This window comes from Schistocerca americana, chromosome 2, assembly GCF_021461395.2.
Source record: "Schistocerca americana isolate TAMUIC-IGC-003095 chromosome 2, iqSchAmer2.1, whole genome shotgun sequence".
NCBI classification, from domain to species: domain Eukaryota; kingdom Metazoa; phylum Arthropoda; class Insecta; order Orthoptera; family Acrididae; genus Schistocerca; species Schistocerca americana.
In genome coordinates, this window is record NC_060120.1 from 650,593,148 (window position 1) to 650,613,660 (window position 20,513).

Sequence of the window (20,513 nt, forward strand, 5' to 3'; positions counted from 1 at the left end):
GTGGTAAAAGGCAATTTTTGTAAGCAAATATTTATTAACAGCAATTAATTGATTCATGCCAGAATAAATGTACTTTCCCTTGTATCTCTTAGCCGATGTCACAAGTGATTTCTGCAGGAGCACTTGACCCACTGGCTCTGAAAGTGCCAGATGGCCAACAACCTCTGCTAACCAGTGGGGGAACCTATCGCTCACTCCTTACTCCGTACATACTGCAGTGCTGATATATTCACTTCACATATGTAAAATGGCAAAACTCGAAATAACGTAGAATGCACTCTTGTCCGCAAATAACAGGTACCTTACAACTTGTCTGATGAAAACTTCTCAGTTTTGTCTCTTTCTATGCCAATCTAACTGTCCAGTCATTGCCTCCATACTCATCAAGGTTTTTTTTTTTTTTTTATGTTTCTCCTTTGTATAGTCTTTTTAAAGACTCCAGTTTCACATTCACTGGCACAAATTTTCTCTTACTACCAGCACTCATTGGTGTACAAATTATGGTAACACATTAAGAAACATAGCTACATATGTACAATACGCTGTACACACATACAACAGGTGGGTTCACTACAGTATAGATGTTATTATACAACCAATTACAGTACATACAACAATGGTCAGTCAATCTTTTAAAATGTTTACAGCATTGTTACTTAGGTATACTGTATTTGATGACCACTTTCGCTGAGTAGTCACAACAATAAGGGTAACACGAGGATGGTATGCACTGTACAACTCATTGTCAGGCAGTACCAATTAGTGAAATGTTAAAGAAAGACCAAGTGCTATCCTCTAAACCTAATGGTACTTGTCCATTTGTAATAGAAATATATTACCAGTCTGAGGCCAAAGTCATTTCTGTACACTATGAACAAAAACCCGAAGTTTTACCTGTATTGTACATGGAGGTAAAGTTCAATATCTAACACATTCAAAAGCTCAAAACGTACATGCAGACAACATATGAAAATTTATTTTTATTCAAGTTTTATCATAAAAATTTTATTTTTAAAAGACCAGCTGAAATTGTGGAACCTCAAAATTTTGGGGCTCTAATTACAAGGGCTCTGTTGCACTTTTTTAGTCTGCACGAATCAAGACCAGCTATATCTCACCGCAGAGTTTTTTTACCACTACGACAACTGTTGTACAGACTATCTGAGCATTCTATTGGTCCTTGTATTAACAACTTAATTTCCTTGGTAGTGGGTTCTTTCAATGCTCAGGCTTTCGTGTAAGGTTTCACAAGGAAAGGATTATCTCTTTAATATTCTACTGACACTCATAACTCTGGATAGTCCCAGGTTGACCTCAGCATACATTTTTTATATCGCATAAATATGTCTTACCTACTCCTTTTCTTGTCTACCTAAGAGTTCATGACTTAGGACCTTCCCTATTATTTTCTGGTAAAGTTCTTTATCCTCAATCTCCATTATTTTCTTTAGTTCTACCTACAGCTGTCTTTTTACAGGAGTTTGATTAGTCAACAACTGGTTTTTCCTTCTTTCCTCATTTGTCCCACTTCCAAAGAACAAAATTTCTATTATATGGCCTGCGTTTGGCAAAATTAACTACTTATGGGCAAAATCCAATATTGCCCTCTGCTTTTCTAACCAATCCAGTCCAAGTAGCACTGACACATTTAGGTAAGGACTACTAAGAATTTTTGGCTGCACTTCGCTGGGCCAGTTAGGGCATGTGACAGTACCTGCTCCCTTAAAGGCTTTCCCTAAACACAAATAACTGACACCATGTACACTGTATGTGATATGTCAGGTACTTCCCCTAATTTTCAGCTTTTTGGAAAACTCTTTACAACACTAGTCTCACCGAGTCTAGAATCACCAAGTTTAGAATCATTTTCACAGTGTGAGGCTGGGTCATAAGACATGCTTGGGTAGCTCAGTTGGTGGAGCACTTGCCCACGAAAGGCAAGGTCCCGAGTTCAAGTCTTGGTCCGGCACACAGTTTTAATCTGCCAGGAAATTTCAAATCAGTTTTGGAATAGATCAACGAGCTGTTTGGTGGATCATATTGGAAATTTTTCACCCATTTGTTCACACTATTTGTATGTTCAAACGCTGTCAGCTCCTCTCTCTCATCACTCAAGTGTTAGATGTTCAATTACTGTGACCACAGTGTTCCTTGTACCCAATTTCGAAATTTCGCCACGTCTGTCCTACGTAATACCTATCACAATCTGTGCATTTAATGTACATCCCAGAAATCTTGGATTTATTTTGCTTTGTCGCAGTTTTGGTTTAATCTATGTGCCTTTTGCCCATCATTTTGAAGTGTTATGGTAATGGATTTTTTGGAAAGAACTTAGCAATTCTTTCTGACATGCACTATGTATGTCAAAGACCCAAATTCCTTCTTAACTTTAATCTTGTTATTCTCCTTACTTGTACTGAAAAACTTGTTTTAATTTTACCAAACATATGCATACCATCTTGTGTCTTATACTCATTGGCTGTAGCCACTTTATTAGTATAATCTGTTTCTCTTCGTAATTTCTCTTTCTTGGGGGGGGTCACGTTTCTGGGCTCTGTTGCACATTGCATAAAAAGTGTGTTCTTTTGTCTGGCTGGGTAGCATGATGTTGCTCCAATAATACTGTCTAAGCATGTATACTATGCCAGAAGTACCCCTTCCTCCCTACCTTGTTGCAGTCAAATCCAAAAGTTAACTGCTTTATTGTCCTCCATTTCTAATGCAAAGCACATTTTTTGGACGTTGCTCATTTAATATCATTTCCACTCTCAAATGGCTCTGAGTACTATGGGACTTAACATCTGAGGTCATCAGTCTATAGAACTTAGAGCTACTTAAACCTAACTAACCTAAGGACATCACACACATCCATGCCCAAGGCAGGATTTGAGCCTGCAACCATAGCAGTTGCGCGGTTCCAGACTGTAGTGCCTAGAACTGCTTGGCCACTATGGCCAGCATTTCCACTACTACTTCCTTCCTTCCTTCCTTCCTTCCAAGAGCAAAGCAAAACTTGATGTACCATCATTCTGTCTAATTTCTAGACAAAAGCTAGAAAATTTATGCTCAAAGTCAGCCATAAAAAATCTCAGCTGATAGGCAGTTTTAATGGCCAACCATTCATCTAGCACAAAAATCTTGTTACTGAAGATAAAACAACATGAGCTCTAGTACATATAAAAGCTCATGGACCTATTTTCTATTAGGCTGTTCTTAATAATTTCTGAAGTTTCTGAAATCAAGTTTGTGCAGATGTTCAGAACAGCTAATTAGGCCAAGATGGCACCTTCTGGAACAGCTACATATTTCACTTCATTTGCGAAGTGCACACTATTTTTGACATCTTAAGCATGCTGAAAGTGTACGCCAACTTCAACTTACAGTATAAAGCTTTATGCAGGAGCTCATTAACAGATTCCTTACCATTGCAAATAACCCACAGATTTATTCTCGTCATACAACTCAATTTGTGCACTCATTTGTGATGCTTTTGGGTTCATCCTAATGAACATAGATTTTTCACTGAGTGAATCAATATTGCACTATTCATTTTATATCTTATCAACCAAAAAAGCAGAAACTCATTTAATGAGTAACAATCTCATTTCCTACTCTAATTCCCTCATCTGATTTAATTCAACTACATCTATTACACTAATTTTGTTAATGTCTTACCACTTTTGAAGCCACTATACAGGGTGTCCCACTTATCTTGACCACCCTAAATAACTTTGTCCACATGCAAATTACAAAATGTTTCAAGCAAATTTTCTTTAACCGTCAGGGGGACATCAATCAGCACGATTGCCTTCGTTGTAGCTTTAAGATATGAACAGTGCTATGACTTTTTAAATGGCACCTTGTACTTCTTATTTGTTAATGCATTTTCTCTCCTAAAGACCTATTCAAAAATGTATCACAGTGTACCATTCACCGAAACATTATTAATTACATGATACAACTTTGACTGAGCCCGGGATCGCAAGCGCTTCCACTTGCTGGAGTTGTCGGAAAACAAATGAAAACCTAATAAAAACATAACCAAAAGTTACTGACTCTCCTGTACCATTGCCCAGGAGTGGAACATTCAAAGGTGCTCAAAGTCGTGACCCAGGACACCAATTCACTGGTGCACTCATTGAATGAAAGAATTATTTACTGCTTCCAGTGTTGCCTGCTGAAGAGGACTACAAGCAAGCACGATACGTCCCTGCATGTCCTCTGGTGTTGGAATATCGCAATAGAAAATGTCTTTACTGTATCCCCATAGAAAAAAGTCCAGAGGATTTAAATCAGGAGACCTAGTAGGCCTCCCCAACCAACCCATCTGGCAAGATACCTTCGGTTCAGAAGATGACGCGCACGCGAGGCAATATGTGCTGGACATCCATCATGTTGATACCACCTAAGCATTCTTGTTCTTAGCAGTGCTTTATCTAGATGAGGAGAAAGAATTTGTGTGAGGAAATTGGCATAAATTGTGCTGTTTAGCACACTGACTACCACGTGAGTTAAATATAACTCACAATGTGTTTTCAAGCCACATGAAGTAAATACAACTCATGGACATTTTTCCATTTAAAGCTCCGTGGTGCAGTTTTAACTCACAGGAGCGTGCTGTGACTGTGTTATAGTAGGTTATGGCCTTGGTAACAAATCAAATTCGTGGCCTACAGTTTTCAACAGCTCAAGAGTAGTTATTGACATTTGAATTTGTGAGTTATATGTAACTCACATGGCTCAGTCGTATTGGACTTTTCTTCTTTTTATTATTTACTTATTATTTTGTTTGACATATTACTTACACAGTAGATTGCAAATCACATACAATTTTATTTGCATTCTTCAACTCTAATTGCAACAACAATGAAAGTGAAAGATTTGGGTCATCCCACTGTTTCTCTAACACCTGTATGCACTGTGCTTTATGAAGAAACACTACGCAACAATACGAGTCACAATTTTTACATTTCCAAGCAGTTTGTTTGCATTTCTTGACAGCTTGCTCTCGTCCAAAGTCATTCTTCATTTTTTTGTAGCACACTACACCTACATCTGGCTGCTCCCATGTTCACAAGTGCACAATCTGCATGCAACGCTTTGGTGAGAGATGTCTCAGCCTCATCTGCATCTTCTGCATGGAGTAGTCTCAAAGTCACTTCCTCTGAATTCTGTGATTTGAGATCACCTTGTTGGTGTATCAGTAAATCACATGAGCATTTACCAGTGCTGACCCTGTCAACAATTAAATTGCAAGCTTATTATACCACTTCATATCCCACCTTAAACAACGCGAGTACGACTTCATTTGGTCAGAAAGATCTATAAATACTGAATGATTATAGTCAATTATCATGGTTTTTTTCTGTGTGCCCTTCCTGGTTTGAACTACTACTTCTCCATGAACAGTACTCAGCATCAGAACATTCCTCTTATCTTTCCATTTCAGTACTACTTCACCTGTGGTACTTTGCTTTGTGTTCCCTTCTTCAGTTTTGCCTGTACAACATTTTGAGGATTCAGTTTTCTGTTTGATCTTAGTGTACCAACTAAATGTGTTGATTGTTCAAGAGCTGGCCGGAGTGACCGAGCGGTTCTATGTGCTTCAGTCTGGAACCGCGCAACCGCTACGGTTGCAGGTTCAAATCCTGCCTCGGGTATGGATGTGTGTGATGTCCTTAGGTTAGTTAGGTTTCAGTAGTTCTATGTCTAGGGGACTGACGACCTCAGATGTTCAGTCCCATAGTGCTCAGAGCCATTTGAACAATTTGATTGTTCAAGAAGCTGGTGTGCTAGATGAGCACTTCTGTAAAAATTGTATGTAAGATTCTGCCCTCATTTAGTAATTCACTCTTAAGGCTCATACCAACAGAAGTGGCAAGAGGAACACCACAGTCTAATACATACAGTTGCGACACTCACCGCTGTGAAAATTGTTACCATTTGACAGTTCAAGTGACACTAGCGCCCCTAGCGGCCAGAAAGCTCGCCTTCCTCTGACGGCAGATTCAACGTAAAAATAATGTTTGTTTTTAATTCATTTTGTACGTAATTTACAAAAGAGATAGTATATTTTTGCGTCAAGTGTTAGGAGAACAGCGAGGGACATAAATGATCGTGAAATATAAGTAAACAGAGCACGAACTATTGAATGAAGTGACATAAGCTGCAACATATTCTTGAAGAAATAGTTAAGAAGTAGCATACAATCGCACTTATTCCACTGTATATCCTACATATGAAGTATATAGATGACCTTCCTTGTGTAAAAAATGAAGCGACACAGCACTTTTCATTACGTTCTGCTTTGTAGGAAGCCTGCTTTCAAAAATACAATTTCCATCTTATTCTTTGTGGTATCAGGATATCTCAATAAAAAGCATGACTGTTTTAAAACTTTATTATATCCCATTGATACATTTAACGAAAATAAAATTAAACAAATGAGTCAGTCCTAACACTTTAGCAACCCAAGTGAGCCAGCTTCATCACTTTTTTATTTCTTCTCTTGCTCCTACAAGTAGTAATTTTGTACGAAGTCTAATGATTTGCACGTTTTTACATTTCACACGATTTTTCAACACGCGAATAATTTCACATAATCTAAGCATTTCATCTTCAAAAGATGGCTGTTGCAGATTCCGTTGTTAGTGATTTTGTGTGTGTCTCTCGTGTAGTAACACTTGTGGTAGCTGTTTCTTCTGTGTCAGGAGACAGTTTTATTGTTTTTTGCAGTAACACTTTCACATTTGTATGGCAATTTTCTCTTCATCGTCACCAATTGTGGCTTATTTGGCACATCAAATAATGTAGGAACTGCATTCCATACTAATGTCTTCTTTTCCGCACTCATGAACTGGTTTGACTCTAAATGTAACGCACAAAACTTCACGTTATTGAGCAAATAAAGGACATCTTTTTTCAGCAGGTCCTGTCTTCTACTATTTATTAACCATTTCTTGCTCCTAAATAAGAAAAACAAATTCATTAATTCAATACAGTTTAGAAAAAATCGTAAATAAAGAGCACTCTAATGTGATGTTTCATACCTCTCAGGGTCCTTAGGAAACCTGAAGAATGACAAATGTGGTGTCTTCTTCCGATTATTACTGCAATTTATTGCGCTACATACGCTGCCTTTCATAAAAACCATCTTATAAATGAATATAAACGATACTGTTTACATTTCCTGAATACCGTATTCAGCAGCATAGCTTCTCCACCGCTTGGGGTGCTGTTGTCACTGTGTATAACAAAGATCAGCGAGAGTGTCACAACTTTGTATATTAGACTGTGGGAACACCATGATTCGCATTCTTCCCACAGTAAACTTTCTTATTCTAGGCATAGCCACCCTTTAGACAAAGTTTGAACAATTTAATTCTGAATTTATGGTGCTTATTCTTTATATACTGAATGAAACCAAGTCTTCCTCGAACTGGCATAAGTGTTTTGTCAATGCAAACTTCTTTCTTCGGAACAACTGCACTTTGAAATCTCTGCAGTAATTTATCACTAAGAGGTTGAATTTTGAATAAGTGGTTTTCCGGTGGGCACTGGTTATAATCGGAAAAATGCCACATACGTTAAAGCAGTTCTAAATGATTGTGTGACAAAACATTTTTTACATTGTTGTGATAGAGTGTATTTCTTGACCAATAACTTGGAATCCTTGGTTTTCCTTTTAGTGACATCCACAACAAAAATCCTAAAAATTGCTCGATTTCAGTTTTGCTGACATCAGTCCACTTTTTCAGTCGTGAATTTACAGTTACTGAATGAGTTTCTAAGCCTTGTTTTGCATACAAATTAGTTTGTTGAGTCACATATTCTAAAATTTCATCAGTTGCAAAATATTTGAAGAAATCTTATGGTGTCTTGCCTTTGAGAATTAGTGCAAGAGAAGCATTTACACCAGAACTGGAATGAATAAATTTAAAGTTTTTCATATTTTTACCCGTAACTGACCCCCAGACAATCTCATTAGAATTTGTTCCAAGTGTGTCTCTTCATCTTCAGAACTTTCTGATATTACACTTGCTTCAATTGAACCTGAATCAACTGCAGTAGTTATGGCACTAACACAGTTAGAGGTGCTTTGTTGCCTAGTATTTTTACAGCTGTGAAATCTGGTTCTTTGATTGAATGTGGACATAAAACTCTTCTTCCTACCTTCACTGATGTGACTCCATCATCAGAACTTCTGTTTCGCTTCCAGTCTCCTCTGGTAGAAATTCATCTGAGCTATCTCCAAATAAAGACGCAGAATCATCATCACTTATGTCCATAACTTCATCTAAAAGCTGCTGTACATGCCTTCGATCATCTTCAGAACTTCTATGAGATATTTTCTTCTGCCACAGTATCACTTTGTTATGGGGCAAACAACACTGAATAAAGACTGTAGCAACAATGCAGCAAAGCGATAATGGAACTGTACACAAATAATGCTGTGGAATGAAAAACTGACAGGAGTACAAACCGAAAATTATTAGCGACGTGGGTCCAGGTGAATCATATGTAACTCTCTCAAAAAATTTAAAGAGGTACTAAAACGGCATATTTTCCACTTTATTTCCAGTTGGAAAGTTTACTTGGAGCAAACTAAAACAGGATATTGAAAGAAAGTAAATGGCCCCAGGGGATTGGTAACGCAACTATACCATGGCAGTCAATGTGTGAGACTACCATTGATGAAATAAGGGCCAATAATTTTAGTACCAAGCATCCCACACCAGAAGTTAACTCTCTATTGACGCTGATGTTCCACCTGTCTAAACCATCGCGAGTTGTCGCTGGACCAATAATGCATGTTTCTTGTATTTACCGGTCCTTTGAGAAGAAACATTCATTGGTAAATAGAACATTGGAAAAGAAGTTCAGGCTGACTAGGATTTGCTGCTGTGCCCACAGAGAACTGTACACGATTCTGGAAATCATTCCCATGCAATTCTTGATGTAGGTGTACATGGTAAGGATGGCAACAGTGACGTTTAAGAATATGATGTACACTGGTTATAAGAATACCAATCTCATGTTCAAGATGTCTTGTGCTCTCATGTGGATTCATAGCAATGGAAGCGGTAAAGGTAACTTTGGAAACTTTGTCTGTGTGAGTGCTATGACAATGGCATTGTCGTGGATTGAAACTTCCACTGGAAAGGTGGGTTCTTGTCAGGATATCGCTCTGTACAGTTCTGCTCCCTGCGTAGCATTTCGCCTATCTTCAACAACAACAACAACAACAACAACAACAAACATTTTGTCGATGCAGTTTGTAGGAAGGGCAGCCTTTACTGTATGCCTACTCTAAGCAACAGTATTTAAAAGGACTAAACTACTGTACTAAATGTACCCATACATAAGAAAACAGTACTGCAATTACTGTTCTGCTAACTTCCATTCCCCGTAGATGAGTAGAATTTCTACCTTCACTTCGTTGGTGTACATTCTACCCTCAACTCTTCAACTGTGTTCCATTACCCCGAGTAAATGCACTAAGGGCTGCGAGTGTCAATGTTGTGTTATGTAATGTAATTAATAACTGTTTCAGAGAATGGTACACTGTGATACATTTTTGAATATGGTAGGTCTTTAGGAGAGGAAATTAATTACTGAATAAAAAATACAGGGTGTCATTTAAAAAAGTCATACTGCTGTTCATATCTTTGTAAAAAACAAAGCTACAACCAAGGCAATCTTGCTGATTTATGTCCCCCTGACAGCTAAAGAACATTTGCTTGAAACATTTTGTAATTTGCATCTGGACAAACAGTTATTTAGGGTGGAGTTATTTAGGGTGGTCAAGATAAATGGGACACCCTGTATAGTCCACTTAATTGATCTTCCCAGTTCTTTGCCATCACAAACAGGATTACAGCGTCACCAACAAAACTCAATATTTTTTTTTTTTAATTCCATGTGAACTTCACTGTCAAAGTTTCTCGTGAGTTTCCTTTACTTATTACTCAATGAGAGGTGGGATAGGCTACAATCCTGTCTCATTCACTTTGTAACTATCTCCTACCTTTCATGTCCGTCAGTTCTCAGAACTGCAAAATAGCACAAATTCTAAATAAACTTTCACTCCTTGTCCCCCCCCCCTTTCCTACTTTGTAATGTCAAACAATGCTTTCCAATTAATATTGCTAAAAGCCCTCTAAACATGTTAATTGCATAAATGAAGGTTTGTCTTTCTTCAATCTATCTTCTTATATTAAGTGTAGTGTCACTATAGTCTCGTATTTCTGTATTTCTCTGGGATTTAAATTGCTCTTCCTTGTGGTCATCTGCCAGTTTCTTTATTCTTACTTGTGTTAACAGGCAAAACCAGTCTGAGAATGTAAAGCATCAACATTTTTGTAGGTGCAGCTGTACCTTCAAGTTGGATTATGCTCTCTTGATGCGAGCACTGCCATGGCAGAGAGCGGTGAATTTTCTGCAAGAAGTTCAATCTTTTGCAGCCTTCCTGTTTGTGAACTACCACTAACAGAACAGCAGTACACTGAGTGTCTGCACATGATTCAGTGTTGACAGACATTCGACATGGAGAAAACTCCAATAGCACATCAGCAAGGATCTCCCTTGAGAAATCTGTTACTCTGAATTATATCAGTAGTGAATGAGGAGAAATACTTCAATAAAGGAAGGCTGCTAAATTCAAGTGCACAGTGATATGCACATGACAAAGTGTTCAAGCCATGAAATCCTCCTCATGCCCTTCTGACGATACCATACTGCTCAGCATCTGGCTGAAACAGACTTCTGAAAATTACAATTGTCCCTGCATAACACACAGAAATAAAATTTTAACTCAGACCATATTAGTTAATACTGTGGTAATTCAATATAACTTTACCAAAGCCTCAACACTGAACAACTTTGGTGCACTTACTGATTACCGTAAACAATGAATATGGTTCTTCGCAAATGTACGACTAGGGAAACACATCATCCATCACCCGTCATTACAGCCTTCGCCAGACATTGAACATCTCAATATTAACACTACTTGCACGAAGTATTTGTACTAACAGAAGAAAGTACAGCATGTTGTCACACACTCACACACACACACACACACACACACACACACACACACACACACACACACACCCCAAAATTTGCTGTATCACATCTGCCACCACTGCATTATATACTTCCCATTGCCGTGGTGTGGTGATGGTTATGAAGTAGGAAGCATGCTTTACCTCATTACTTCTCCTGTGACGAACTGCTTATCTGTTTACTCCAACTACCTGACCGCAATATGATGGTAAAAAGGTAAAACCTTTTTAATACACTACTTGCTAATCACAGAGAAAAATGCAATATGTGATGTTCCATCTTGAATCTGTACAGTTATTCATACATACAAATGGACATTCCACTTTCTCAGTGGTTACTGACTTAATGCCTACTGCTACATGAAATTATCAGTGAGCAGTCACACTATTTTCATTGTACCATTGATTCAATGGCTCTGTTACTAATGAGTCACTGACATTGGGAAACCTCTTTAAGCATTGTTAGGAAAGTTCAATATTTCTAGAAGACATTTTAAAATTTTTCAGTGACCAGCCTACAATTTTAAGAGAACTGAATATTGTTAAGTTCAACAATTTTACCTATATAATGGGACTGAAAACACTACTCACAATAGGCAGTGACAGCATTTCATTAAGTTAGCTGCTGTGAGACTTGAGAATTAGAAATCCATTCACGGGAAAACTTTTTTGATGCTATAATGTACCAAAATATTTTACATTAAGGTGGATCCATAACCTTTACATTGGTTTCATATTACTAAGTCTATTGGGCAAAAAGCTTGAAGAGCCCACAACATCACAATGTAAATAAAATAAATAGAATTAAGTCAACATAAAAATCAGAATATAACAATTAATGATATGGTTATAATAGAGGGAAACATTCCACGTAGGAAAAATATATCTAAAAACAAAGATGATGTGACTTACCAAATGAAAGTGCTGGCAGGTCGACAGACACACAAACAAACACAAATGTACACACAAAATTCAAGCTTTCGCTTGAAACTGTTGCCTCATCAGGAAAGAAGGAAGGAGAGGGAAAGACGAAAGGATGTGGGTTTTAAGGGAGAGGGTAAGGAGTCATTCCAATCCCGGCAGCGGAAAGACTTACCTTAGGGGGGAAAAAAAGGATGGGCACACCCGCACCCGCACTCGCACATATTTAAAGACAAAGAGTTTGGGCAGAGATGTCAGTCGAGGCAGAAGTGCAGGGGCAAAGATGATGTTGAATGACAGGTGAGGTATGAGTGGCGGCAACTTGAAATTAGCGGAGATTGAGGCCTGGTGGATAACGGGAAGAGAGGATATATTGAAGAGCAAGTTCCCATCTCCAGAGTTCGGATAGGTTGGTGTTAGTGGGAAGTATCCAGATAACCCGGACGGTGTAACACTGTGCCAAGATGTGCTGGCCATGCATCTCTTCCCGTTATCCACCAGGCCTCAATCTCTGCTAATTTCAAGTTGCCACCCGTCCTTTTTTCCCCCCTAGGGTAAGTCTTTCCGCTCCCGGGATTGGAATGACTCCTTACCCTCTCCCTTAAAACCCACATCCTTTCGTCTTTCCTTCTTTCCTGATGAGGCAACAGTTTGTTGCGAAAGCTTGAATTTTGTGTGTATATTTGTGTTTGTGTGTCGACCTGCCAGCACTTTCATTTGGTAAGTCACATCATCTTTGTTTTTAGATATAGAATATAACAATTTATATTCTTAGAATAGTATCTTCTGGGCATGCTTCTAGGAGATTGTTAATTATTGTTCAAATATTTAAGCTGACAACCTTTCAGCCATTCTCAAAGTGCCACTGGAAAGAATGTTAATCATAGATAAAACTATGCACCTACAAATAATACAAAGCAAGCACAGAGAGCAGCGAATCTAGTGCCTACAAAGTATATTATGGATGGCATATGTTGGAATGCCAGTCAGTAAAAACTTAAAATTTCATTTGACAGTGCAGATGGAAATGAAGGTTTTCCGTGATTTCTGGAGCTAGAAACCCTTATCTCAGTTGGGTGGCTTGTCTGCTAATTGTGTTTTCACAACTTCCTTGACCACTGAATCCCAGTGGGTTGAGGCTGTGGCCAGTCTCTTTCCTGTAACCCATGGAATGGCCAGTGGGAATGTTGAGCTACTGCAGATTTATTGGGCTTTCTAAGGCAAGCCTATCACAAGTGTTCAATATAACATTCTTATACAGTGTTTATTATTTGTCCTGTGTACCTTTTATCACACTCAAGGAATTTCATACATACCCACTCTTTGAAAAAGGTGATCATCCTTCATAGGTCCCAACCGAGCTGCTACCTTGCCATTAGATGGAAGCTCACATTCACTTTATGCTCATTACTCTTGCAAGTTTTGAAAAAAACATTTCCCTATATATGGTAGAAAGGCTGTAGACTTCACGTCTTTCTTCTTGCTCTTATTTTTGGTTGATCTGGCATTTTCAATTGCAGAGCTCTCTTAATTTGATTTTTTATGAATTTCTTCTATCTAATCCAGATATGTAATCTGGCAGATTTACTTGCTGACCCATGCTTGTAATACAGCTGCACGTAGTTTTATATATCTACTTTGTGTCGGCATAAAATTACCACAATTGTGTGTTTCACAATCAACTACTGATACACACGTGAAAACAAACTACACAATACAATAAATCATTTTTCACAGTATGTAGACTATTTCTGAAACCTTATTTTATCTCCCTTTATGGTAATGAATGAACCCTAGGATTTTTAAAATCTAATGATAAATAAAGATACTCCAGCATATTTAAAAGAATTGTTTTATTTTGAGTGCACAATTGTACTTTGCACTGCTGATCATAAATCAGCGAAGAATAAAATTAACTTTGGCATAATATTCAGATGTTAGGAAATAAAGTCTTAAAGTCCACTTGTGTACACAAATATTATCGAACTTCTTACCAACCAACCAGTGAACAATCACACATTGCCTGTTTTTCTCTTAAATGCTGAAAATAAACATAAAATACTGATCGTATCACAATTAAGCCAAGGAAATTAAAAACCACACTTATTTTCCCACTCATTTGGGTGTTACAGTATTAACACATGGCCTAACATGATAAGAACTAACAATTTACACTAAAAAATTATGGACCCACAGCAAAAGCAGTCCAAATAATGTTTGACTTTTTTTATATTACTGACAATTTTGTACATGTACAGCTTTTTCTTAATTACATCTCACACACAAACATTAATTTCACTTTAGTTGCTCGAGACTTAAGTTTCATGTAAGGGTTTATCTTTTCACTACAGCTAACTAATGGACACCATGTAACTAAAATTATGGAAACTATAAAACAATGCATTGACATGCATTTCTTTTTTCCTTCCCTATTTGTCTTTCAGTTCTTCAGCTACACTTCTTTGGCAACAGATCTGTTCACACACACACACACACACACACACACACACACACACACACACACACACACACACACACAGAGAGAGAGAGAGAGAGAGAGAGAGAGAGAGAGAGAGAAAAAATATACAAAAAACAATACATAACAGAATGATTAAATTTCCAAACACAATTTAACAATCGGTAAGAAATCTATAATTTGTTATGCAGTTACTTTCATTATTGCAGTACAGTCCTTGAGGTTGTCTTGAGAGAAAAATTTAACAAGCCATCTGAATTGGCAGACAGATGAAGATAAGAAGCCAATTATTCTGTTTTGAGACCCTGCTTACAAAGTTTGAAACACTAATATCAGGTGGCTAATCTAGAAATATTCTTCAGCTCACATGCATATCACTTCTGTAGGGGCTGTGCAGAAAAGACAGGAATAATTACATCACACAAATAGGCACTTGAGGAGTCATTTTTCCCACAGTCTGCATGAGAAGAACAGAAAAAAAACTAACATGCAAGTGCCCTCTGCCATGCACTTCACAAAGGTTTGCACAATATGCCTGTAGAAGCCATGGTTTATTGTGCCAAGGAAATAGACTTCAGCAATATTTATCTAATGTCAAAAATTCCAGAGATATCTAATCTAAAACCAAGCACATTTAGACTTTCTTCCAAAAGTAGTGGCACCTTAATGAATTTCCTCAGAGGTATGTATGCTTTATCCCATTCATCTGTCAAACAAATGATCATGCATAATTTTCCTAACATGAAGACAGTTAAACATAATTTTTTGCAATTTTTGTGCTGAAGACAGGAGGCTGCTCATTGTAGCAGTTGTTTATTTAAATTATGTTCAGACCAACTGCCACATGTGATCTTATGAATAAAGATCGCTTCAAACTACTCAATATATTCTACTTCGTAAGATGTAAACAACCTTATTTAGTGATTATGACAATATAGTGAAGATGAGTCACAAAAACACAACAAAAAGGGATCAGAGGGATGGCCCGGGGAGATAAGTAGGGCATCTACTAACAGATTAGACAGAAGGGGAATGGGAGGAGAGAGATAAAGAGACTGGGTGCATTGGTGGAACAGAAGGCTGTGTAGGGCTGGAGTGGTAACAGGGAAGGTGACAGGCAGGTGAAGAGCAATGACTAATGAAAATTGAGGACAGGAGGGTTACAGGGGAGTTCCCATCTGTGCAGTTCAGAGAAGGTAGCATAAGTGGGAAGGATCCAGAGGGCACAGGTTGTGATACAGTCATTTAAGTGATGAACGCTGCGTTGGGCAATGTGCTCAGCACCTGGGTGGTCCAGCTGTTCCTTGCTGGCAGTTTGTTAGTGACCATTCATGCAAACAGTTTGTTTGTTGTCATTCCCACATAAAACAGCACAGTGATTGCAGTTTAGGTTTTAGAACACATGCCTGCTGTCACAGGTAGCCCTGCCTTTGATGGGATAGGTGATGCTTGTGACTGGACTGAAGTAGGTGGTGGTGGTGGTGGTGGTGGTGGTGTGAGACAGGTCTTGCACCTACATCTATAACAGGGATGCGAGCCAAGAGGGCTGGCCGGTGTGGTCGAGCAGTTCTAGGTGCTTCAGTCTGGAACCGCGCGACCGCTAAGGTCGCAGGCTCAAATCCTGCCTCGGGCATGGATGTGTGTGATGTCCTTAGGTTAGTTAGATTTAAGTAGTTCTAAGTTCTAGGGGACTGATGACCTCAGTTGTTAAGTCCCATAGCGCTCAGAGCCATTTGAACCATTTGAGCCAAGAGGCAAGGGTTTGGGAGCAAGAGTTGTGTAAGAAAGAATAAGGATATTGTGAAGGTTTGGTGGGCAGTGGAATACCACTGTGGGAGGGGTTGGATAGGTAGTGGGTATAATATTCTCCATTTAAGGGCACAAAACATTGGTGGAGAATGTGATTCAGCAGCTCCAGTCCTGGGTGTGCTACTGAATCATGAGGGAAATGCTCCTTTGGGGCTGTACAGTGGGACCTAAGGAGGTGGTGGGCGACTTGAGAGGTAAGGCATGAGATCTGTTTCTGTACAAGGTTTTCATCTGCAAAGGCCTCAATGAGGCCATAGGTACAGTTCAAGAGGCACTGTTCATCATCAGAGATGTGACTACCACTGGTGACTAGGCTATATGGGGGAGGGACTTCTTGGTACAGAATGGATGACAGCTGCTAAAGTGGAGGTATTGCTGTGGTTGGTAGGTTTGATGTGGACAAAGGTACTCAAGTAACCATCTTTGGGTTGGAGGGCAACATTGATGAAGGTATATTGCTTGACCTGGTGTCCAGGTTCTGGAGGAATGTGGATAGACTGTCCTCAGCCTCAATCCAGGTCACAAAGATATCAATGATCTTAATTAGGTGAGCAGTTTGGAATTCTGGATGGTTAGGAAGGATTCCTCTGGATGGCCCATGAATAGGTTGGCATAGGATGGTGCATGCAGGTGCCCACTGCCATACCATTGATTTGTTTGCAGGTGATGCCTTCGAAGGAGAAGTAATTATGGGTGAGAGTGTAACTAGTCATGGTGACCGAGGAGGAGACTCTAGGTTTGGAATCTATCGGGCACTGGAGAAGGTAGTGTCCAATCGTAGCAAGTGCATGGGCTTTAGGGATGTTAGTGTAAAGGGAGGTGGCATTAAAATGACAAGCAGGTCACCCTGTGGTAAAGGAACATGAATGCTGAGTGTCTGAAGGAAGTGGTTGGTGTCTTATATAGGAGGTAAGTTGTGGGTAATAGGCTGGTGTTGGTCTACAGGGGCAGATATTGTCTCAGTGGCAGCACAGTAACTGGACATAATGGGGCACTCTGGATAGTTTGTTTTATGGACTTTAGCAAGCATGTAGAAGGTAGGTGTGCAGGGAATGGCAGGGGTGAGGAGAGAGATGGACTCTGGGAAGAGGTTCTGGGATGGCACTCTGTTGGTTGGTTGTTTGAGGTGTAAGGGACCAAACAGCAAGGTCATCAGTCCCTTGTTTCAAATATACTCCATTCTGCTAACGGGACATCTCAGAAAAGTCAGAACAATAAAACGGAAAAAGAGAAAAACGTAAAAGGGCAGTCACGTTGTCATTGGTAAAAAACAAATGAGGGAAGTTGGCAAGAGAAACGAACCCAACACTATGCTGAAGCAGCATAGGCAAGACCACCTGTGACTTAAAAGGTACAACCGCTATAATGCACGAAGTATGTATGGGAATAGAAAGACTAACCAAGCCTTAAAAAAAAAGGGGGGTAAAAACAGAGTAAAAGGGGAAGAAAAAAAATTCCGGTCAGGGAGGTGAATCGGGAATCTCTGAACACTGCCTACAGTGGGAGACACCCAAACACTCACCGCCCTGCCCCAACACCAGAGAGAGATTAAAAACCTTAAAACTGAGAATAAAAACCACTCTCCCGGAGGAAGCCGAGAACCAGAGAGACCATCCGGGAATCGCCAGCCAACATCAAACGTAAAGTGTGGGGGAGTCTGTACTTAACACGCAGAGCCAAAAGAAGGGGGCATTCAACCAAAATGTGAGCCACTGACTGGAAGGCTCCACAACCACATAGCGGGGGTGGCTCATCACGCAAAAGAAAACCATGGGTCAGCCTGGTATGGCCAATGCGGAGACGACACAGTGTGGTCGAGTCCTTTCGGGAGAGGCGAAAGGAAGAACGCCATGGGCTTGGTGTCACCTTAATTGCACGAAGTTTATTAGACAGTGGAGTAGCCTCCCAAGAATTGGCCCATGACTGTGCGAAGTGGGATTTGATGTGAAGCCGTAAATCCGCTGCAGGAGGGGTTACAGAAAACGGGGGGGGTAAGTAACTGCTCCCCCAGCCAAACGATCAGCAAGCTCATTACCCGGGATACCCACATGGCCAGGGACCCAAAGGAAGTCAATAGAACAAGCAGCACGGTGAATATCAGCGAGATGGTCATGGATGGCAGAGACCAAGGGATGGCGCGAAAAACACCGGTCAATAGCAAGAAGGCCACTCATCGAGTCCGTACATAACAAAACACGGTTGTGTTGGGATTGTTTAATAAAGGTAAGGGCCCGGGAAATTGCCATCAATTCCGCAGTAAACACCCCACATGTAGGTGGCAGCAGGATGGCACTCGGGATTTGAGGAGAGGCTCGAGATCCTGTTTGATTTCTGGAATGGAGTCACTGTAGCAGAGTTTTTAGGTGGACAAATCTGACAACTGCCAGAGTCCTTCTGGCAGATAAACCTTTCACTTCAAAACCACAGTGCTGCAGTCTGTAAGCAGGTAGGATTATAAGATTGAGCTCAGTTTTTAGACGGTGGATTGTGGTTCTTTCTGCAGATTTAATGTTAACTTGCATATTGAGGGATTTGGGAAATAATGATACAAGGTTGAGGTTAAGAAATTCTGGAAAGTTAATTGGGAGGGGAGTGGGGGGGGGGGGGGGGGGGATTTGGGGCCAGTGGAAGAGGATCACAGTTGGATGGAGGAGCGAACTGTGATGAGTTACATGGGCTTTTTGGCTGAAGCAATCTATTCTTTTGATATACTGCCATTATTCCATCCTAGATTTCCCACTGTTTAGTGAGTATTTTCTTTGGTGTAATGGTAACATGTCTCTACTAGCAATGACTGATCTCAGCCTAGAAATTCATAGTCCTATTCTCACAGCAGTATTTGAGGAGTTAATTTTTTCTGTAAACTGTTTTTAGTGTTTGAAACATGAATAGAACCCAGCTCTCATATTCTCAATGGAGTACTGCCAGAACTGCAATGCCATCAAGAATACATATCTGAATGCATGTCGACTTGTGAACTCTTACTAGTGCATTTGGGCCTGCAGGCAAACCCATCCCTGTTAGTGAGACTCAAGAGGAGAAGTGGTACAGCTCGATCATTAGGATAGCTCATCTGATGTCGGATCCCTATCAATCCTGAATCCTAGTGCTGCAGAACACTGCAGTACATTTACCTCAAACTTCAACCATAATCTGCAGAGTTTTCTAGTATGTGTAGCATGAAGCAGGTGACTGTCTTTGTTGAACCAGGAGACACCAGAATTTTGCTGTATATAACACAACTGCAGCAGAGTCGGTGAGTGTCAGGAGTATCACACAATCCGCTAAAGAATTCATGCCTCGAAGTTACTGACAAGAATCATACAGGAGAATAAAAAAGAAAACTTATGACCTGTTATATGATTGCTTTCAGGAAAACTTTCACACAGGAGGATCTTGCAAACATTTTTATTTGACTGTCTCACAGAATGCTGTATGGAGAACACAGTAATCACAGTAATAGGCTCCCCTTGCATAGAGAAGCAACTGAAAGAGCTGAAAAATAAGTTGCCAGATCTGGATGGAATACCAGTTCAGTTTCACAAAAAATACACTGCGGCACTTGCCCCTTAGCTTGCATGTATCTCAAATCTCTCACCCAACGAAAAGTCCCAAATGGATGGAAAAAATTGGCAGGTGTCTCCCATAGGTAAGAAGCATAAAAGAATGGACCCACAAAGAGCAATATCCTTAATGTCAGTTTGCTGCAGAATTCTTTAATATCTGAGTTCGAATATATTTCCTTGAGACAGAAAACCTGTCCACAAATCATCATCGATTTAGAAAACATCACTCATGCAAAACTCCATTTGCTCTTTTCTTGCATGACATCCTGCTAACAGTGGATGAAGGACAACAGGCAGATTCCACATTCCTAGATTTCTGGAAAGCAGCTTTTATCCTAGCCTTCAGTTCGTTGACATCAGCAGCTGGTGTGACGAAAACTCTGTCCTTGATATAGCCCCAGTGTGGGAGGGGGGAGGTAGTCTTTGTCACACCAGTTGCTGACGATGATGAACTGAAGGCTAGGATAAAAGCTGCTGTGGGTACTGTGACAGAACACATGTTACGAAACACCTGGAGGGAACTGGAATCCGCCTCGATATTCTCCGAGCTACCAAGGGAGCACACATCAAGGTTTACTAACTTAAGTGGTCTTCAAAAACTAGTAACATTAACCTATGTAATGGCATCAAATGTAACTTATCTCAAACAGTTATTCGGTTATAAATTTGTATTAT